At 46.7% G+C, this 23494-nt stretch overlaps 1 protein-coding gene across 1 annotated transcript in view; it reads left to right on the top strand.

The window, feature by feature from the left end:
* TENM4 (teneurin transmembrane protein 4) overlaps positions 1-23494 on the top strand; it is a 665800-nt gene that overhangs the window by 115574 nt on the left and 526732 nt on the right.

Genomic DNA, 23494 nt, shown 5'->3' with positions numbered 1-23494 from the left:
TGCTGGGTGTACCCGTGGATCATGTGGCCACCTTGTCTGTGTGGTGGAGAAAGGGCTGGGAGGTGAAGTGTTGGCTCTCAGATGCTCTAGTCCCAAGTGACACTTGGGTCATTGGCCTGAACTAGTGCCACGGTGCAGCGTGACTTCTGGGATTCTGGAAAGACGTGGACATTTGATGAGCAGTAACTGCCCCTGCCATGGTAGACACTACTCTTTCCATTTTACAGGGAGAAACTGAGGCTGAGGGAAATGAACTACCTTGTCTGAGGTCTTACAAATAAAAAGTACCGGAGCCTGGACCTTACATAATCTCTGATTCAGTGTTGATTTACTTTCTTCCACAAGACAAATTCAGTAATTCACATAGGTCCACGCTAGGCTCTGGGGTAACAAGGGACGAAAACAAAGAGGGCCTCTGCTCTCACCGTGGAAAATATGTAACTGCAAACTGAGATAAATGTGTGGTAGAGGGGGCTGGATGGTGGTAAAGTAGGAAAACATGACATTCCACAAGGTTGACCCACACGGGAAGGTTCCAGGTTTCATGTCCAGGATCACATCAAGCAGGCGTGTGCCCTCAGTCCTGACTCGCTGAGACTGGGCATGGAGTGCACCATCAACAACCCTGTTGGGGGGACTATCTCTCTATCTCTGTCTCTGTCTCTGTCGCTCATGGAAAAAATAAACCTTTAAAGAGTGTTCTACAGGAGAGACACGGTTTTCTTTAGAGATCCATTCAGAGTTGTAGCTTTCGATATTAGAGGGACAGGTAAGATGGAGTCATAGCTACTGAAGCCTGTGACACGTATTTGATGTATGCATCTTATTTAACTCCCACAACCCCATGAGGTAGTTCTTATGACCCAGTTGTTTTAGCGAGTAGTGTTTTTTTTTTTTCATTTATTTCTTCTGAGAGAGAAATGGGGGGGCACCCCCCAAAGGGTCTTCACACTGGGATGCACCCCTAGCTCCAACCAGCCTGATCCCCCCACGTTGGGGCTCCCTGCATAGCTAGACCAAGAAGGAGTCTTCCTGAAATTGTGTACATTGAGGGAGGGAAGACATTTTGCAGAATTACTAGGCATCAGGGTCTGAGTCTGGCAGGATAGTCAAACCACAGCCCTAGCACAGACAGGTTCTTCTGTCTGGAATGTTCCTCTTCCTCCCTGCCCCCAGCCGTCTCCCACATCCCTGCCCTCACTGTCTGTGCTGTGTTTACGCTCACCCAGTCACATCAGCATGGGTGACCACCTCTCCTGTCTCCACACTGGTCCAAGCCACCACCTCAGGCCTGGATCATGGCAGTAGCTTGTTCACCAGCCTCGGCTGCTTCCCCTCCCCTCCTGGCCCAGCACAGAGGCCCCAGTCAGTGCATTTCGCAGCTCACCTCACTCCTCTGCCCAGAACTCTCCCTGGCTCCTATCAGGTAGAGGCAAAACCAGCGACTCTCCACATGATCCCACCGCTTCCTCCCTGAGCCCACCTCTCTGCACCCCTCACTCAGGCATTACCTTCTTCACTCTTCTTTGAACCGTCCCCTCACTCAGGCATTACCTTCTTCACTCTTTGAACCAGGAACATATTCCTGCCTCAAGTCGTAATGCTTAGAAACCATTTTTCAGTCTTGGGGATAGTTGGCAGAGGGACCAGAACTTGAGGTCATCACCCCAGTGATCAGAGCTCTGGGAGGCTGAGTGTGTGGACAAGCGGCAAGTCATAGGATAAGGGGGGCCCTCTCTGGCCACCCCATATGAAGGAGCCTAGTTCTTCCCAGGCTCCCCTTCTGTTTGAACTTTTCTATGTGCCATTACCTCCACCTGATGCTTTATATCAGGGGTCTTTAAAAAGTTCATAGGGAGGCCATTAGGTAATGTGATGGTTAAGATGCTGAACTCTTGCATGATTGATCACAGTTCAAGTCCCAGACCTGGCAGTTTGAAACACACCAGGCACATGTGTGTGCATGCTAAAATCCCAAGAGAAGAATGGAAGAAAAGGGATTGTGGTGTAGCCATCTCCCCTTGGGGGGGGCTATTCATCACTTTCTCTCTATGTGTCTCTGTGTTTCTGGTGAGCTCACATGCCCTATAGCAAAAAATCTCTCTTACAAAAAAAAAGTTCATGTAAAACGTGCATTATGGAAACAAACACATGAGTTTCAAAAGTTGTTTGCACCAACAAACAACTAGGCCCTTTGGAATGGGCCTCTCTCTCTCTCTCTCTCTCTCTCATGTGTGCACATGCTTTATCAGGAATAAAATAAGACACAACAAAAACCTCATGCTTTAATTCCAGTTTTCCACAGACTGGAAATACACTCACACACATCATCTCTTTTCTGTCTTCTCCCATTAGAATGTAAACGCCACGAGAGCAGGGGCTACTCTGTAATGTTCTCGGTGCTGTTCTTAGGCCTGGGATGGGGACTGGCACACAGCAGGCACGCTGCAGACAGCAGCCCACCCCATGCCCTCTCAGCGTGGCTTCACCTTCTGCGGTTTCGGTTACCTGCGGTCAACCGCAGTCTGGTATTTAAAGAGAGGGAGACCCATGCACATAACTTTTAATGCCCTTACTGTTATCATTGTTCTCTTTTATTACTGCTTGTCTCTTACTGTGTCTTATTTATGAATTAAGCTCATGTATATGTGTATAGGAAAAACAGCATAATGAGGGTTCGGAACTCTCTGTGGTTTTAGGCATCCTCTTGGGGCCTTGAAAGGTATCCTCGTGGGTAAGGGGGATTCCTGTATCTATTGGATGAGTGATGGAATGAACAGTAATCCAGCAGATTCCACATTGTGACTTATTACACAGCACCGTCAGATCATCTGGTCTGTGCAAGTGCCACGCCCTCTTCCTGCAATGTCCCACAGCCTCTGTCTGTGTCTGCCTTGGGGGTTAAGGTGTCTGCACACCTTACACAGGGATTATTTAGCCATCCATCCCCAAGGGGCTGGGAGCAAGAATAGGTCCTAGTATGAGTGAGTCCCTGGTATGAGTCACATGGATCCAGTTACTGTCTGTGACCTAGGCCATCGGGGCCAAAGACCATTCAGAATTGTCGACCAAGCCCTCTCCTCCTCCATGTGCTCCCCTCACCCACAGTCAGGAGGCAGAAGGCCTTGTTGCCAGCTCAGCCTCCTCCTGCTTAACGCCTGCCTTGGAGATCTGGAAGACGAGGTAAATGGGACACTAATGCAATTCAGAGAGAAAACTATATCAAGAGATGTTGCAAACACCATGGAGGAGGGAGATGTGGTTTAAAAGGATCCCTCTTGGGTGGGAGAGGGAGACGGAGCTTGTTAGCTTCACACAGGCCACCCCTGACACCCACTGTGGAGTGGCCTGTTTGAGTAACTTCAGCTCCATGGGCTTCACTTTTCTGTCATTAAATTGGGAGCCTTCTAATTGATGGGCTCATTCAGTCTTTTGTGCTTTCTCACCCCCGGCAAAAAAGGATTTCAGTGGGTTAACAATTTTCAATTAATTAAGTCATGAAGATCTAAAGCATTTAATGCCAAACTTAGAGTAAAGAGAAAGTGATGAAGAAAAAGAGAAAGAGGAGAAGAAGAGGAGGTTTTCAGAGCTTGCTCAGAAAGAGGTTTTGGGGAAAAGGTAAAACAAGTCTTAAGAACAGCCCTGTGACAAGCAAATGGGGCCTTGGATGCTAAAGCCTTTAGGGATGGAAAAGCTCTGGTCAGAGTGTAACGTTGACTAAAACCAGTGTTTCAGAGCATTTTTACATCCATTGTCCATTCCTTCAGTGACAGGCGTTAACTGCCTACTAAATTTCAGGTTGTTTTTCTTTCTGTATCTTAATAAATGTTCATAGCACCTTGCAAGGTAGTCTTTTAAACCTCATTTTAGAGGTGATGTTACTAAGGCACAGAGACATTAAATTCTGTCTTTAGCAAATAGTGCCAGGGCAACTGAATATTTACATACAAAAGTGCATTCTAGATCCCTTCCTCACACCATATACAAAATTAACTTAGGGGGCATAGAGGTTTTGTCACTGAACTGCTACATGGCTGACCACAGTTTGAGTCCTGGATCCAGCAGATTGAAAATAACACCAGTCAAATGTGCGTGCATGCCCAAGATCCCAGGAGGAGAATGGAGTAGAAAGGATTGTGGCATGGCCTTCCCCTCTGGGTAATGAGTTCTCACTTTCCATTTCACTGTCTCTGTCTCTCTGTCTCTCTGTCTCTCTCTCTCTCTCTCCCATGTCTGACCAGCACATGCATCCTAAGGCAAAAACCTCTTTAAAAATTAACTCATAATAGATCATTGACCTATATCTAAGTGCTAAAACTATAACTCCTTAAAAGAAAACATAGGTATCCCAGCAGGTGGTGTGGTCTGTAAGGTACTGAACTACCACATGAATAACTGTGATTTGAGCCCTGTACCTGGCAGCTAATCATGCCAGGCGAGTGTGCATGAATACCCCAAATCCTAAGAGAACAATATAGTAGAAGGGATCGTGGCTTGTCTACCCTGCTAGGGGGTGATTTCTCACTTTCTCTCTCTCTGGCTCTTTCCAGCAAGTGCATGTGTCCTATGGCAAAAAACTTAGGAAAAAAAAAAAAGAAGAAGAAGAAATGAAATTAAAATATAGGTATAATTGTTCATACCTTGCATTAGTCAATTGTTTGACATATGCAAAGGATAAGAAGAGGAAGTTAAATGTATAAATTGGACTGCATCCAAATCCAGAAGTTCTGTGCATCAAAGAACATCATTAAGCAAATCTAAAGACACCAACAGAATGGGGAAAAAATATTCATACCTTATATATAGACTGTCCCCAACTTACAGTGCTTCAACTTACAATGTTTTAAACTTTATAGTGGTACAAAATGGTCACAATTTTGACATACTGTTAAGTTTTGAATTTTGATCTTTTCCTGGCTAGATGACATAATGATTATGTCACTGGACTCCCATGTGTTGACTGTGGTTTGAGTCCCAGACTTGGAGGCTTAAAAATCACACTGGGCACATGTGTGCCCCAAATCCCAAGAGAATAATGGAAGAGAAGGGATTGTGCATGGCCATCTCTTGGCGGGGGGGGGGTGATTTCTCACTTTCTGTCTCTCTGAAGAGTGCATGCACCCTATAGCAAAAAAGATCTCTCTCTCTCTCTAAACAAAGAAATATGTGCTACATGAGATATTCAACACTTTATTCTAAAATGAGCTTTGTGTTAAGTGGTTTTGCCCAAATGTAGGCTAATGTAAGTGACCCAAGCACACTTAAGATAGGCTACGCTAAGCTCCAATATTTGGTAAGTTAGGTGTAGTAAATGTATTTTTAACTCATGATATTTTCAATTTATGATGAGTTTATCAGGATATAGTCCCATCATAAACCCAGAAGCATCTGCATCTTGTAAGGGTCTCATATCTAGAATATATAAAGCAGACCACGTACAACTCACCAATGAAAGAACAAACAACATAATTACAAATGCACAGTTTGAACAGACATTTCTCCAGAGTAAATACAGAAATAACCAATACACAAAGAGATCTTTGACATCTTTAGCCATCAGGAAAATGCAAATCAGGGAAATTGAGTCATTTATATCGCTCAACCTGGCTGACACTAAAGCTTCCTGACCCCCACCTTCCTGACTCTCAGAAGAGGTTACAATTAAAAGAGATGATGGACCTACTGTGCCATTGAATGTATTGATAGGAAGGAGGAGGAGACAGAGGAACCTGGAATGGTCGGTGAGACTGAAGAATTCAGCCAGGGACAGGCTGTCCTGCAGGGGTGGGAGGGGTGTCCTTTCTCAGCAATGGGTAGACATCGCTAGCCGGAACACTGCCAGGAACGGTGACACACCTGTCCTCCCCTGCCTCCTTTACAGCAAGCTGTGAAGCAGCAGTTCTCAACCTCCCTGATCTCAGGACCCAGTTTTACTCTCAAAGTTATTGAAGACCCCAGAGAATTTCATTTATATGGATTACGTCTATCGCCATTTATCATACTAGTAATTAGCGCTGAGAAAAAGAAATCAATAAAATCGTTACTATTACTTATTTAATATAACAATAGTACACCCTTACATCAACATAACTAATACTTTGCATAAAAAAGTATGGAATGGCATTATTTTACATTTTGGCAAATCTCTGTAATGTTTGACTTAATGAAAGATGTACTGCTTCTGCGTTCAATCTGAAGAACTCCATTCATGAGAGATTAAGAATGAAGGTAAACTGTGTGCAGCATCCATGCACACAGCAAATAATGTCATAGTGTTTTACATAAATAGGTTGTTTTTAAATTTTCTTTTTTTAATTTATTTTTAATTATTTTTATGTTTTTGCATAGGGTGCATGCACTCTCTGGAAAAAGACAGAGGAAAAGTAAGAAAGCCTCCCCACCTTCCACCACAAGAATGGCCATGCCACAATCCCTTCTCCTCCAGTTTCATCTCAGGATTTTGATCCCATGTACACATGCACCCAGCATAATTTTCGAGCCACTGGGTCCAGGTCTTGAACTGTTCTTGGCTCTGTGGGAATCTAGTGCCTTAGTCATCATGTCACCTGTTGGCCCCTGCATAAACAGTTTGACCTCACAGGCTTCCTGACAGAGTTTTGGACCTTCCAGGATCCCTAGGCCACCCTTTGAAAACTAGGTACAAGAGGTGAGATCCTTGCTACAGAATTTAATATGGAGGTGGAATGAAATATGAATCGAGTAAAGGGATGGGAGATGAGAACAGTCTAAGAAGAGAGAATAGGGATTCTCTTGGGGCAGATGAAGCCTGGATGCTCAGGGAGGCCCAGGTCTTTGCACATGACGTGTTCTTGACCTCAGTTCTCCCATCTTAGTGTATTTAACCAAACCCTTTTTAAGGCTGGATTGGTGTAAGTTCTTCTGGAAAGACTTTCTTATCCTCCTTCACATCCCAAGGCTGGCTTAAGCTCTCCTTCACATCTCAGCACTCTGGTGACTATCACTGGGTGAGTATTTCAACAGAAGAGTGGTCAGAGGCAGAAGTCCAGAGGGAGGTTAGGGCCTGCTGGTGGATACTTGGTATCCAGGTGGAGGAGTTAGGACTTTCTGCAATTGTTGTTTAAGCAATGAAAAGCTGGAGTCAAATGCAGTGGTGACACAACTGACCCACATTGGAAGGACCTGAGTTCGTGTCCCAGGGTCTCCCTATAATACTGGGCATGTGTGCCTGCCTATAATCCAGGCTGGCAAAGGGAGGTAGCTAGCAGCATGAAGACTCAGTCAGGAGTGTCTCTCTCTCTCTCCCTCTCCCTCTCTCTCTCTCTGTCTGTCTCCCTCCCTCCCTCCCTCCCTCCCCCTCTCTGTCTCTCTCTCTCACACACACACACGCACGCACACACACACACAAACAAAACAAACAAAACAGGCACCATTTATTACAAAAAAGCGAAAGTGACAAAACAGACCTTAGAGCAACTTACTTTATATTACGTGGTTAAGGCACTGGACGCCCTCTGAGCCGGCCACAGTTTGAGTCCAAGACCCATTGGCTTGAAACTCATGCTGGGAGTACATGCATGCATGCCCAAAATTCCAAAAGAAGGGAGAAGAGATAGTAGCATGGCCATCTTCCCTGGAGAGTGTTTTCTCACCTTCCCTCTCATTGTCTTTGTCTCTCTGTCGAGCTCATGTACTCTATGGCAAAAACCTTAACAGAAAGGAAGGAAGGAAGGAAGGAAGGAAGGGAGGGAGGGAGGGAGGGAGGAGCGAGCCAGCCATGGAAATTTTTGCACAAGTATCTCCTTAATGGTATAGAAGTTTAAATATGCAGAAGATTATGTTCACCAATAGGAAGATAAATGTCATCCGTTACTAATTCTAATTCACTAGAAAATAAAGTTATGTCAGTAGTCTGGAAGAGAAAGGGGGATGAGAAGAAGAAAACAAACTAGCAGCTGACTGTGCACTCACTGTCCCAGGTGCTTATCCTGTAACCACAGCAGTTAGGTGATATCTTCCCTCCCTTACAAAGGAGTAAACTGAGGCATCCCACCCAAGGATACCGTGCCAGCAAATGGCAGAGCTGGAAGTCAAACTCCAGACTCAAGTCAGTCTGCCTCCCAGGCTCACAACTGATGTTGCCCTCCTTCGGGCGGGTGACTAGTGTTGCCCTCCTCCAAATGGGCTTGGCCCCGCTGTTTGGTCAAGAGTATTGACTGTCCCAATACACCTTTAGCTCCTGTGAAGTTGGAAAGGGGTACAATAATGCTTCTTTGTTCTTCCCTCTTGGTGTTCCCCCTGGCAGCTTCCATGCATGCAGCAAACTGTGAATAATCCCTGCTTTTCTATTGCTTCCTTTTCTTGGGAGACATGGCCACAGTTGAGATGTAAACCCAAGTTGCTATTAAGTAGAGGTATCAGTGACTTGGATGTTATTAGGTGGCCTGGCCCTCCCAGAACTGTTCATCCTGGCCATGATGGGAACCTGGGAAGGCAAAGGGTTTGGGAGAGATAGAACTTTTCTCAGGGTCAGATTGGAGAAATAACCCTAAAAGGGAAACTCTGCTTCCTCTGTGAATATTGAGTAAGGTAAACGAGCCTTATGAGGCTAAGAATGTATTGTCACATATGGTGCCCGTTATGGCAGTTAAACAAGGATAAATTAATGTTCATTGGACTCCTACTATGGGTTAGTTTCTGTGCTGAGGACATTGCGTGCTTCATCTTTGTTATGAAAACCAACATATATTTGGCTCTGTGAGATAGAAATGTCCCCATTTTGCATAGAGAAATGTCTTGTTCAGGGACATTTGGCTGACACAGGGAGAAGCTGTGAGAAGTTGGGGGCTGAAGCCAGGCTGTGGACTTTGTCCTCTGGAAACACCATACCATCCCTCACACAGGGGATGCCCAGGTTGGCCCTGGCAGGGTGTATGCTCTGACTAGCGCCAATAGAGTGTCCTTGGCAGACCTGAAGGAACTGGGGCCCCCGTGCTGGTGTGAGGCTCTTTCTTCCCAGATCCTGTCTGTCTGTCCAAGTTTCTATCCCTTCCCTGAGTTAACACTCTCAGTCTTTAGTCAGACTGCTTAGAATGACCCCAACTCTCCCATGCCACCCTCACTTTCCAGCACTTAGTATTCGGTCAGTTAATGTCCCTGGACCACCACCACACAAGTAGTCTTAGGGAGGGAGAAGAAACAGTTAACCAAAGATGAAATCCAAAAGGTGCCACAGGTTGAACTTGAAGAGTTCAAAAAGGCGTCCTCGTGAGGGACACATTCTGCCTCAGCCTCCTACGTTCTGGGAGGCCTTAGCCAGGCAGCCAGAGCAGCAGGTATGGGATGCCACTCTTCCCCACAGCCTGCCAGGATAGGGGTTGGCAGCGCAATCTCAGCCCTGCTGCGGGTGTTGCTGCTCTCCAGGAATACCTTTGACAAGATCCTTGTTTATTTATCCTGCATCCTCAGAGCGGGCCGTGGCACAGTGTGAGTGAGCAGTCAGATCCCTGAGTCATTTACAAGCTGAACACCTAGTTTATTTCCAAATGGGAGGGTCAGTGCCATTACCATTGGTGGATTCAATTACCAAAGGCTTCCAGTCACAGGCCTTGGTCAGTTGCATCTTCGGGTGTACATTTTGGTGGCCACGTAGTCAAAGCAGCCTGGGCAGTGACTTGAGGGCCTGTTTCCGAGGTTGTGGACCTCTCCCACTGTATTGACTTGACTTATTCACTGTGAAATGGATGTGTTTTGGCCTCTTCCACCTCCCACCGCTTTGGTGAAAGTTCCCCTGTTGGAAAAGAACGATGAGTCAACAAAAGGCACAGATTCCTTTCCCTCTTTGGATTCTAACCATAGTGGAAAAGCCAAGTGTGCAGAAAACGCTCCAGGGGTGAGAAGAGACATTTGTTGAGGACCTATTAGATGTCAGCCACTGCGCTAGGCATTTCACAGTCCATTTAGCCCTCACAACTACCGGCGAGGTAAGCATCGCTGTTGCTGATTCACAGATGGGCCACGGAGCCTCAGAGAGGGTCAATGACTTTGAGTCGCACAGCTGGGAAGTGGGGGAGCCTGGAATTGAATCAAGGTCAACTGCTATAAAGCTCAACCCCCTCCCACTGGGTTGAAAATAATAACAAGAGCAACAGCAGCAAGAACTTTCATTTGCGGCCTGTTCACTCGATGCCTGACTTCTATTAGTTTATTTAATCCTTATCACAACTTTGTGATATTAGGTACTATTATAATCTCTATTTACACGTGAGGGAAAAAGGCATAGAGGAGTGTTTTCAGCATGAGTAACATTGCAAAAAAGGGTATTCAGAAGGTAGGCCCCAGCCATGTCATGTTTGCTGACATAAATAGCTCCTGCTTAAAGCAAGTTCATCTTGCTCATGGGAGATACTTAGTGTTGGGTGATTGACAATTAGCTTTGTGGTATTCTTTCCCCCTGGAATGGTTGTCTGGATGGTTGATAATAGTAGCCTGTGCCAGCCACTGAGCTACCCCATACTATGGGATACTCCTACTAGAAGAAAGAATCCAAGAGCTGGAATCCCAGAGTGTCACAAGTCCATCATATTGAAAGTTTACATTGTAGTGGTGGAAAGCAGTCTCTGGAATCAGACTGATTGCACTTAGAATGTGATCGAGTTCCACCTTTCATTTGCAGATGAGGAAACTGAAGCCCAGAGGCAGCCAGTTATTAACCCAATTTGCACAACGTTTTAGTTTTCTGAATCCTACACTAAGGTACATTCAGATACTATTAACCATATTTAAAACAACAGCCTCAAGAAGCCTATATACATCATTCCTGTCTGTAGACATTTTAGTTGGTTGTTTTTGATCTGTTTTATCTTTTTTGACAGTCTGCTGCTCTTGTTCATACTTCCACTATCCTTGTGTATTTCCTAAAAATATTGGACACATTTATTTATTTCTAAATTTGATCATTTCAGTTCCTGTAGTATTTGTAGGTCTGATTTTTTTGTTCACTGTCTCTGCTGTCTGTTGCTCATGGTGGCTTGTTTCCTCATGTGGTCTTTGATTTTTTTAATTGTGAGTTCATGGTTGTCAAAGCTTTGTAGGACTTCTTTGAGTTGAAAATCCATTGTTTCAGAAAAAAGTTGCATTTGATTTTATCATGTGCCTGTAAAGGTCACTAAGCCAGAATCACTTTAAATTAAGTGCTCATCTTTGACTTTGGGTATTTTTTTGCTCCAAGGTATCATTCCAGTTATCAAATTATAGACCCATGTAAGGGCCATTTTGTGATGAGGCATTCTCAGAGGCTTCTTTTTTTTTTTTTTTTAAGTTAGTTTTCCTTTCCCTCTACCCAGCACCAGGGCCTAGTTGTTGTTTTTGTGTTTGTTTGTTTTGTTTTTAACCAGCCTCCTTGGGTAGATTGTGATTTTTTCATTTTTCCTAATTCATCCTTTCAGTTATACATATTGCCTTCTAGAGTCATAATTTTAAGGAATACTGTCAGTCTGACTTCTCACCTTTTGAAGGACTGTGGTTTTGTTTCCTTTGTTGATTGTAGACCACCAAGGACTGGCAGTTATCTCCAGGGCAGTCTTCCCCTTCAGTGTTGGTAACCTCTGTGGATTCATGCTCTCTTGTGATTATTTTGACCTTTGACAATTTCCTTCTCTTTCTTGCCTGCTCAGCTACATGTTTAAACAGAAATTTATTTGTTTCATCCAATATCTTTCCATGGTTAGCATTAGGAGAATTCTCAAGGTTGAGTAGGAAGCCGTATTGCTGGAAATAGAAGTCTGAAATGGTCTCAAATGTTTTGCGATGGTACACATATAGGATGTCACCAGCAGGGTTTCCCCGGTTATTATGAGTTGGCAGGTTTTTTTTTTTTTTTTTTTTTTTTCTCCAACATCCACCCAGTATGCCAGGAGAGCAGAGGGAAGTTTTTGCACCATTGGCCTAGTCCCTATCTCTCAGTGTCACCACCCAGCCTTCTTCTGAGAGTTTAGCCTTTGCTCCTCTCAGCCCCACAGAGGTCTTGACCAAGCACATTACCTACAGATGTTGAGAAGAAAAAACAAATTCTAGTTTTGCAAATGGTGCCCAGAAAGTACCAGGTTCTGAAGGCATGCCCGCCCACAGGCTGTGCTGTCACCTAGCCACCCCAGACTTGGTCCTCATTGAGGTGTCAAGCCAGGTGCAGTAGACAGCATAGCAACCTTAGGCTTGTTTGCCCATCGTTCATCCATTACATAAACACTTACTGACTACCTCCTGTGTACCACACCCATGTTAGGTTCTGGAATACAGAGTGGCTAAGTCACAGGTCCTTCTCTTATGGACTGAGACTATAGAACACGATCATTGCTTTGACAGAGCAAAATGGAGCAAAAGGGAGCTAACCTAGCCTCCGGCAGATGGGGCCCTGGTAGGCTTTCTGCAGGAAAAGGTATGTGAATCTAGTGTGAGAGATAGATAGCCAGTCTACAAGTGACAAGGCCACAAATCACCAGGTCCTCAACAATAACAACAAATTAAGACTCCACTGAAGAAGAAATGGCCCGCTGATTTTCCTTCCCTGGTCTTGGGCTGTGAGTAAGCACTGCCCTCTTCCACTCTAGAAACTGTACTTTGAGAATCAGGGATATAATTTATGCATTTTTAACAGGGTCTATTATTCTCAAGTGGGTGAAATTGGTTCTGGAGGTTTGAGGTTGGAAAAAATAATATCTTAGTTATTCTAATGCTTTGTGGTCCTCCAAAGGACCACTCTATATACACAGATAAGGTGTGTATCTGTGGGGCCAGCAGGTGGTGTGATGGCTAAGGCACTGGATTCCCATATGGCTAACCATAGTTCAAGTTCTGGACCTGTTGGTTTGAAAATCATGCTGGGTACATGGGTGTGTGTGTGCTCAAAATCCCAGGAGGAGAGTAGAGGAGAAGGAATTGTGATATGGACATCCCCATAGCAGATGATTTCTCACTTTCTCTCTCTCTGTCTCTCTCCAATGAGCACATGTATCCTATGGCAAAAAACCTAAACAAAGAAAAAAAGAGTGTATCTGTTGATACTAAAATTTCATAGGCATGAGGTGGGGGGTAGAAAGGTCTGTAAAGTCTCTATGGCAGTGGTGGTGGGGGGAGGAAGCACTTGAAGAGCAAGGTTGACCAGCAGTGGTGTAGATGAATGAGCAGCAGTGCTGGAGCCTGATGCAGCTAAGTGCCCATGCTGCCTCCCTCATCACCAACCTGTATCTAACTGGGGACACAATAATCTCCCTGTACCTTAGTTGCCTTGTCCTTGAAATGGAAAAATAATAACACAAGGTTGTTCTGAGGATTAAGTGGAATAATGTATGTGAAAGTCTTGGCACTTTGTAGGTATGCAGTGCAACTGGCCCTCCATATTCACGAGTCCTGCATTTGCAGATTTAACCCACATGGACTGAAAATGTTAGGAAAAAATAAAAAATAACAATACAGCAACTAAAAAATACAAATAAAAACCAATCCCGTAAACAGAATTTACATAGCATTTACATTGTGTTAGATATTATAAATAATTTAGAGATGACAAAGGATGCAGGAGGGTGTGCATAGGTTATATGCATATACTTTGTCGTGTGTACAAGGGACTTGAGCACCCATAGATATTGGTATCTGCTGGAGGTCCTAGAACTAAGGCTCCCAAGGATACCAAGGGACGACTCTAAATGTTCTAGTGTGTCCTCATGCTCATACAGTCCAGTTCACACATGTCCAAGAGCTGGCCCAGAACTGATGAGAACTGTCAGAGGAGTCATTCTTCAGGCAATTCATGCTGCTAGCCTCAAACAATACCTGTAGGAGAGTTCTCCCCTCTGGGACCACATTCAGGTACAAGGTCCCGAGAGCTCTTGCAGCCATCTATGAGAGCGATGGGGTGATCCACTTGGGTTATCAAAGACATTCCTGAGTTCTTCCTTCATAGACACAATATTTAACCCATTCAGAGCAACTCATTTATAGGGGAGTTGGGGAATCCAAGTGAAGTTGAAAGTTGGATTGTCTTTCGGGAAGACAGAGTCTGGGTTATTCCCCTGGGTTGCAAGTTAAACTTGAGCTCCTGGCCTCTGAGCTTCGAAGGTCTCTGTAACACCATTTAGGGAAGAAATTGCAGGCCCAGGCTCAGGCACGCTTGCAGTGCTTTGTGGAGCACCCTGTGGCAGGAGTGGAGAGGATGGCAAGGCGCATTGAGAAAGGAAGGTTGGATGGCCTCTGTGTCATCCCAAAGCCCTTGCTTGCCTGTCAATGTCTCCACATGCCCCGATGAGGGCCTATGTAGTAAAGTTACCTCGATAGTGCCAGGCACATACGAGGCCATTGTTCCATATTTGTTAAGTGATTTCCTAACTCTCCAACAATATGACTAACGTTATTAATAATGTGTTATGTATTTTGTACATTATCTCTCTGAACCTTCATAGCTACTCAACTATTAATTTCAGCAGCACTGTCCCCATTTTGTAGATAAGGCAACCAAGGCTGAGAAGCTAAGACATTGTCTCAGTTGGCTAAAAGGCAGACAGAGGCTGACCTGCTGGTGTGGCGCTCTGGGCTCAGATTCACTTTCCATTTGTGGACCTTTCTTCCTCAGGGTAGACTGGAGGCTGAATCCATTCTGACCTCAGTGCTGGCCCAGAGGTGAGAAGGCGGCATCCCACACCCCCACAGTGAGCATGACTGTCTCCCTCCTCCCAGCCTTATCAGAACCATCCTCCCACTGGACTCCTGCCCCTGACTCCTATCTATGCCCAGCTAAGTCAGGCATGACTGTGATTGACAGGTCACCTGCCATGTCACTGACACAGAGGACAGTGCCCAAGCCTGCAAACTAGGAGTGCAGCCACATTCCATGAAGCTGGGCAGAGGGGCCTTCTTTCTGACACAAGCTCTACTTCCCCATGAGGCCCGTCTCTTGTGTCTCAGAACAGGTCTGGGCATGGGCCTTGCAAACCCTCATGTGGTCAGCAGGAGAGTTCTGCAGAGCTCAAAATTCCCCCTCTCCTCCTCTCCCCACCACCACACAATAAAACCAGGGAGTGGGGAGGCACCGGACACCAACAAGGTGATGAATAGTGACACAGTCCCTTGCTTTGCAAACAGGGCTGACCCAGAGCTGGTGGAACGTTCTTTCTCTTTTCCCTCCTTTTTTTAATTGGGAACTATTCTTTGGATCAAAAAATATAGAGAGAGGAAATAATACAACTGGTACACCTCCCCACCAGTGGAAGAATTTACACATAATAGGTGTTGTCGTGGTCAAGCCTCAGGATTAGCCTGGATGTCTTCCACTGGGGGACCGGTAGAACATACTGGTCCAGTCTGCCATGGGAGACCACTCAGCACTGGGAAGGACTGAGCCACTGACATGCATGACAACTTGAGGAACCCTCCAGGGAATTAGCTGAATGAGAAACAGTCAGTATCCAAAGTTTACTATATGACTTTATTGATTTCTGAAATGACAACATTTTTAAAATGGAGACTAAGTTATTGGTTGGCAGAGTAGAAGGATGGGGCCGGGGTAGGAGGGAGGTGGAAGAGTTATAAAATGGCAGTGGGCAGGTATGTTTGCATGCATGCACAAGATCCTGAGAGGAGGATGGAGGAGAAGGGATTGTGGCGTGGCCATCCACCCTACCCCGAGAAGGGATTGTGGCGTGGTCATCCACCCTACCCTCCCCACCCCCGGGGTGTGTGTGATTTCTTGCTTTCTGTCTCTCTGGCAAGCGCACACACCCTATAGCAAAAATTTCTCTCTGACAAAAAAAAAAAAAAAAAGGCAACAGGACAGATTCAAGGTGATGGAAATGTCTTCTCTCTTGACATGGTAATGGACACATGAGCCCAAACAGGTGATAAAATCATATAGAACTTACTAGACACATGATACAAATAAAGCTGGCCCCCTAGCACCGCAGTTAAGTGCTACGCATGGAATGCCAACTCCCACTTGGCCAACCTCAATTCGAATTCTGGCCCTGATGGCTTGAATAATATCAGCCATATGTGTATGCATACCCTAAATCCTGACATGATAGAGAATTGGAAAGTAAAGGGTGGTGGTGTGCCCACTGCCCACTGGGGGATTCTCTCTCTCTCTCTCTCTCTCTCTCTCTCTCTCTCTCTCTCATTTTCTCTCCCTTTCTCTCTGCGATGAGTGTACATGTCCACTGGCAATAATAAAAAAAAATTTTTTTAAACCTAGGGAAATTTGAATAAGATAGGAGAATTATATCAATCTCCATTTCCTGGCTATGACAATATTTGATACTTTTGCAAAATGTCACCACTGGGAAAAGTGGGCAAAGTATATAGAAGCTCTGTCTGCATTTTTGTTACCACTGCATGTGAAATCTACAGTTATCTTGATACAGATTTCCATTGTCAAAGAAACATAATAGGTACAATGGAAGGCCCTGAGGGCCCCCCGTCTCATCCCTCTCCTTCCTAACAGGCAGCCAGTGTCCAGAATTTGGTCCTGATCATTTCTACAGATGCTCTTATTTTTTTTTATCACACACATATACACACACAAGTAATGGCATGGTTTGGCATGTCTTCAGACTTCATGTATTTTGTTGAAATTCATCGCTGTGTGTTATGCGTTGTGAGTAGAGCGGAGTGCGCCTACCCTTTCTCTTGTTGGTGACCTGGGAGGGTTATTTCCTGTTGTCCAGTGTGAACTGCACTGCCAAAGATGAGTGTGCATGTGCCCGCTTGTGCACAAGTGCAAGAGTTCCTCCTTGTTACACCCTAGGAGCACCCTGGAAGAATGGCTGAACCATGGGGTATGTGTACTTTCAGCTCTACTGAATGCTGCAGGCGTCCTTTCCTAACTGCACCTGTTTCTTCTCCCTCGGGCAATGTATGTGAGCATCTCTGACTCCATCCATATTATAGCATGTGTTAGTACTGCATTCTTTTTCATTCCAGATAATATTCCATTGTATGGAATGCCCCATTTTACATATCCACCTGTCATTTGGCAGACAGTTTGTTCTCACCATTCTGCTGTTAGGAATAATGCTGCTAGGAAAATTTGTGTACAAGTCTTTGTGAGGATCTGTTTTCATTTCTCCTGATTACTAGGGCCCTATCTAGCCCCCAGCCTTTCTGTCGAATGCTCCTAAAGTCACCTGGAATCTCCATGTGCCCCTCTATGAACCCCTCCTCTCAGTTGGCTGGGGGCTAAGCTGTGTGTGAGGACAATCTAGAGAGCCGTCCTCCATTAGTGCTCAGAGCTCCTAGTGGAAGCCAGCACCTCCAGGGGCTACCCCATGGACTGTCCCACCCCCATGGACTGCAGAGTCTTGTAAGGCAAAGCACACACACACACACACACACACACACACAAGAAAGGTAGAGAAACTTAGCAAGCCCTGGGTAAGGAGACTTAAATTGTGTCTGAATCACATAAGTTTATTCAAATTGCTTTTCTTTTCTTCCTTTTCTTTGGCAGGAGCCCTATTTTTCATGCCATCATTTTTGCAATGATCACAAACATCATCTGCACACTCAGGCATTTTCTAGGGTGGGGGATGATTGCTTGCTGATTGCTCTGTTCATTTCGGAGATGACTCTATGGATAGGACGGAGTGGCGTGTTCGGGAGGCAGAGAATCACAGAGCTCAGTGATGCCAAGGCAGGGGATGGGAGGTTGGGAAAAGTCCCCCATCGCAGGGGCACTCTGGCAATCAGAGTGGCAGTGGCTCCTGACAGTGCTATAACCGGGGTGGACAGGAGGTGGCTAAGACACAAACGGTGTGGAGGCCTTAGACTCGTCAGGCCCTAGGCCACACTCACCAGATCCAACCCCACCTTACTTCCCCGGTCCTCCCTGTCTTAGCTGCTGGGCCAGAAACTTGGACATCGTCTTGATTCTGCCCTCTTGGTCTTGCACATCTAACCAGCACGAAGCATGTGATCCTAGCTTGGACATCTCAGGGGCCTCCAGTCATCTCCATTGTCTCCCTCCCAGACCACAGCAGCAGCCTCCTCACCTCTCTGCCCCTCGCCCTGCCCCAACTGGTGACTCATCTCCAGCCCTCTATGGCTATGTCACTGGACTCCCATGTAGTTGACTGTGGTTCGAGCCCCAGATCCGGTGGCTTAACTAGAAGGGATTGCAGCATGGTCATCCTCCCATGGGAGTTATTTCTCACTTATTCTCTCTCTGTATTTCTCTTTCTCCTCTCTGGGAAGTGCACACATCCTGTGATAAAAACATAAATTTTATATATATATATATATATATATATATGTATATATATGTATGTATGTATGTATATATAAAAGAAATGCAAACCCAGGGCCCTACCCACATGGTGATAAAATAGCATGTGGCCCAGACCCACAAATGGCATAATGGTTATGTCACTGGACTCCCATGTAGTTGACCGCGGTTCAAGTCCCAGATCCAGTGACTTAAAACTCATGCCAGGTATGTGTGTGTGCCTGCCCCAAATCCCAAGAGGAGAATGGAGGAGAAAGGATTGTAGCATGGTCTTCCCCCCAGGGGGTAATTTCTCACTTTCTGTCACTCTATCTCTTTCTGTCTCTCTGTGAGCACAACACGCCTTATAGCAAAAATCTTTCCAAACACATTTTAAAAGAAGAAAGAAAAAGATAATAGCATGTGGCCAAGCCCAAACCTCCAGCCAAGATCGCATTCTCTCTGCTGCCCGATATTCTGCTTCCAGCGTTACCATGTCCTCAAGTCTCAGTGGCGGGCTCCACTGTACCTATTGGAATAAAAGTTCCTTCCTTCAGAGACTCTGCAGCCTGGCCTTTTCCAGTAAGGTCAGAAAGCCATGTGGGGCATAAAAGTGCCCATCCTTCAAGCATATTCCCTGCCAGGACTGATTAAACAAGGTCTGACAAGTGTCTCTCCTGGGTGACCCTAGGTGTTGAGGCAACCAGAGTCTGAGTCACTTAGAATGCCCTGGGTAGAAGTGTTTTCAAGGCAGAATAATCCCGCCATGTGGACAGAAACTACTAGTGACAGGCAAGCCGTTCAGAGGCTGTGCTTGTGCCTGGGGCAACAGCTTTGTCCTCTCTTGCCCCTGCCTTGACTTTGAAACGTTCTGTCAAGAACGATCAGCCTGGAATCAAAAGGCATCCCTGCACCAGCTGAGCCAATAGGAAAGAGGTGGGATGCAAATAGGAGGTGCCCCAGTGGTTTTGACGGATGCCCACATCCCTCAAGGGTGCCAAACATGACCACACCAGGGTGGGGAGCAAGCCTGGAAGGCCTGCCCTGCATCCTCCCTGTGCAACCTGGATGACCCTTGCCCTCCCTGGGCCTGGTTTGTTCTAGTAGTAAACGTCTGAGGCCTTGTATAGCACAGACCTGGGAACCTCTGGCATGCTCTGGGGGACACTAGCTGCCATGCCTGTCCAGAGATTTCCCAACTTCACAGATGGGGTGGCTTGTGTCCTGGGCTGGTAACACCCCCTAGCAGTTTGGGCTTCCAAACATGTGGCCTCTGAAGGATAAAGGGAGAGGGAAGAAGTAAGTGTCCTGCATCTCAGACCTCTGCCTCTCAGAGCCATGAGAGGGTATCTCACCCTTCAGTCCTGGCAGTTCCATCTCCCCTGGCTTCACTGTGCATGAGAACCACCTGGAGGTCTTGGGGAACAGTCATGGCGGAGCCCCAGCCTAGAGTTTCTGAATCACTAGGACTGGGGTCAAGCACTAGAATTAGCATTGCTAGTAACTTCCCGGTGCTGCCGCCTGGGGTCTAGAGGGCACGGTGAGCATCCAGGCCCTGCATCCTGGTCCCCAGCAGCCAGGAACCCAGGAGTCATCTTACCTCTGCTCACAGAAGTCCCACTCAGGGTAGCCCTTTCACCTGGGTCAGCTCCTCCGTAGCTGGAGTTTGAAACCCGTCTCCCTGTGGCTTCCACCCCCTGTTTATAGAGGAATCATTAGCTTGATTACAGTTCAACAGAGTTTAGCACTGTATTACTGTCACTGTTATTATACCCAGTTGCTGAGCGGTCATTAAGAAAGTACTCTCCACAACAATGTTGCTGTTAGTGAGCCTGCTTCAGAAAGGTGAAAACCGAGGCTTATGGAGTTAAGTGCCTGGCCATGGCTCCGAAACCTTGAAGTGACAAAGCCAGTACTTAAATCCAGATTTTCCTGAAGCGAAGTTTATGTGCTTAACCTCTGTGCTGTACTCCTTAAACAGCATGTTGTAGAAGAATTTTTAATGATGTGACAAGATACCTTTGATGTGATGTTCAGTCAAAAACAAAACAAGATATAAAATACATTATTTATCCTAATTCTATAAATAAGGGAGTGTGTGTATACAACGTATAGACAGAGGAGAGAGAGGGAGAATAGACTAAACTCAGTGGTTATTTCTGGACAGGATTGCTTTTGATGTTTGCCATAATACCTAGAATACAGGAAAATGAATTTTTGAAATGTAGACAGAACAAAGGACTTGGCAGGAGACACACCTGGGTAAGAAGCCCAGCTCAGCTCTCCCCAGCTCTGTGACATCCAGGCCCAAGCCACTGCCCCACCCTGGAGCCTTCTGAAGGATTCTGGGATGGGAGGGGAGGGAGGATGGGCTGGGAAGCACACCTGATTGGGGTTCTATTTTTGCAAGAGGCCCGCGCTAGCATCCCCAGAGACAGAGCAAGGCGTATTTCCCTGAATAACCACAGCTATTTTTAGAGGGCGCCGGTGAACTGCACCCAAGGAGAGACAGAGAGAGGAGCGATGGAAGCTTCTAGAGTTGCCTAGAGTCCTGAGCTGGCTCACAGGCACCTTCTTCAAAGATGCCCACCTGGGAGCTGCTGATCAACCTCACTGTGCCCCGGGTTGGTGCAGTGAGGCCACTGCAGTCCTGTAAGCTGTGAGGACCACTTCTCCCCCCGTATGACATGCTCATTACAGGACTTGTCAGCTCCCAGGGTGGGGAACATGTCCGGATTTAACGTTTCTTTGCCACAGTGGGAAAACATAGGCAGCAGAGGACTACTGTCTAGGGGCAACGTCTCCAAGACATGTTAGTAAGCATTTTTATAGATGGGCAGGAGTCGAGAGAGATTGGCAAGGGATAGAATGAGGGTCTTAGATCGTAGAGGCACGCCTCCATCTGCCCTGCTCCAGTACCCTGTCCAAGCGGAGATGGCACACCCACAGCGGAGGGCACGTCCTCTGAGAGCCCCGCCCACTTCTGGGTACTTGGTTGTTTGCGAGTTGGCTCCAGGGCGTCTCATGTCCCCCACCCAGCCAGCACAACAATTAAAGGGAGGTAAGGATGACGGGGGACTTGGCTGCCGGCTGACCATTAAGTGGAAGCAGTATAGGAGCCCTGCTCTGCCTCCTCTCCCAGTCTTCACAGTTGCGTTCTCAGTTAAGTACGTCACTATTGGGCGGATGAGGGGACTAACGCCGCGCGCAGCATGGAATATAACATGACAGCAAGTACTTGTGTCGCACGGACTGTGTTCCAGACACTCTTCCCACTGGTGTCCGGGATTAACTAATTTACTCTTTACACAAACCCGATGATATTGCCTTCTGGAGTTGTCGAAGTGACTTTTGGCAATATTATTACCATCTCCAAATTCAAGATAGAGACTGTGAGGCACAGAGAGGTGAAATACATAGCCCAAGGCCGCAGAGCTGCTAAGTGCCTGCAATAGGATTTGAACCCAAGTCCTCCAGGTCTAGCCGTCTGCACCTAACTGCATGGCCCAAGTATTCTGTCTGTCCATGAATATTCAGACTGTGAGCATCTGACTCCTGCCTGCCCATCATGACCCACTCGTTCCCCTCTTTTTCTGCTCGCATGCAGATAGCCTTTCAATCTTCTCGCTTGCCAGGCTCTGTCTAGCACCAGGGACTCCACTCCCCTGACTCCTCTCCTGGATAAGCCCCTGTTGTCATCCTTTAGGCTTCAGCTCCGTGTCACTTCCTCACAGAGGGCTGCCCATATTTTGTCCTTTCTCCTAGTGCCTGTGCTCACTCTGCAGGTACCCAGTCCCCGGTCCACTCGGAATGGAAGTCCCCAAGGGCACCACCGCTTTCTACCCATGGCTTCTCAGCAGCCTGAGGAGCCCCTGACACAGGGCATTGACACAGGGTACCTGACACAGAGTACTGACACAGGGCACAGACACAGGGCACCTGACACAGGAAACCTGACACAAGGCACCTGACACAGGGCACTGACACAGGGCACCTGACACAGAGCACCTGACACAGGGCACTGACACCGAGCAGTGACACAGAACAGGTGCTCCAGCAGCTCTGTCAGTGGGGCTGGCAGGCATGCCTGTGGTTATGGGAGCCAGATCCCGCATGCCCAGCGGTGTGGAAAACACATCAGTGCATGTGCACATATGCCCAGGATCCCAACAGAATGGAGAGATGGAGGAGGAAGGATTGAGTCCTGACCATGCCCCATTGGAGGGGGCTTGGGGGTGCTTTCTCCATCTCTGTCTGTCTCTGGCAAGTCATATCCTCTGACAATTGAAAAAAAATAAAAAGATAAGAAAAATCAGCAATGAGTCCTGAAACTAGTAGTTGGAAGTTTAATGAGGACTGGTTATTTACATAATATCAAAGTATCTACACTCAAAGTACTTTTACATTACAAAGAAAATAAAGGGATCGTAAGTTTGCTGTGGAGGAAATGCCTAGACAACCCTGCCAGCTTGGGACCTCTGGCAAACTAAAAAGAACAGAAACCGGGGCTGGCACTGCTTTCTCCCCCAAGTAAAGGGGGCTGTCCCCACCAAGGCATGTTTCCTCAGAGTAACCTGGGGATTGTTTCCTCACAGAACCACATCATGCCCAGCTGAAAGACGAGAGAGTGATGGAGGGAGAGGGATGGAGAAGCCTAGGAGAGGCCCTCAACCCAGCTGCTCAGTACAATCACTGGGGACATTATAAGCCTTCGCTGGGCTCCACTCAGGCAAGTGGAGGCCAAACTCCCAGGTGGGGCCTGACCTTGGGCCCTGGGCAGTTTCAGCTCTGTCACCTTTTCCTCAGAGACAGTTTTGGAGGCCAAGCCACCAGGAGAGAAGAAAGAGCCCCTCCTGGAGAACTCAGCCCGTCTCGCTGCTAACCTTACATGCTGGAGGCCCAAAGCAGGAGGCTGGCCTCGTTGAAGCCAAAGATTAAGGGCCAATAACCACCTTCCCCCTCTCTCCACTCAGTAGCGACAGTTACTGTTTGTTGAGTAGAGGATGTACTGGGGACCTTTGGTCTTCTCTTAACCCTGGTGGCACCTGCCAGCTGGGTGGCGCTGTAGCCCCTTTGCAGAGGAGGGGGAAGTGGTGGAGACCTCTGTGAGCCCTAGGCCCGTGCTCCCTCGGTGACCTGTGTAGTCCACAGGGTGTAAGAGTCCTTTCCTTCCCCACTGAGCACAATGCAAAAGGAAAGGTTTTTGCCTACATAAGTACAAGACTCTGGAAAAAAAAAAAAAAAAAAAAAAAAAAAACCACATTGGAA

This window comes from Tupaia chinensis, unplaced genomic scaffold (assembly GCF_000334495.1).
Source record: "Tupaia chinensis unplaced genomic scaffold, TupChi_1.0 Scaffold139431_1, whole genome shotgun sequence".
NCBI lineage: Eukaryota > Metazoa > Chordata > Mammalia > Scandentia > Tupaiidae > Tupaia > Tupaia belangeri.
This window is presented reverse-complemented; position numbering and strand designations above follow the sequence as displayed.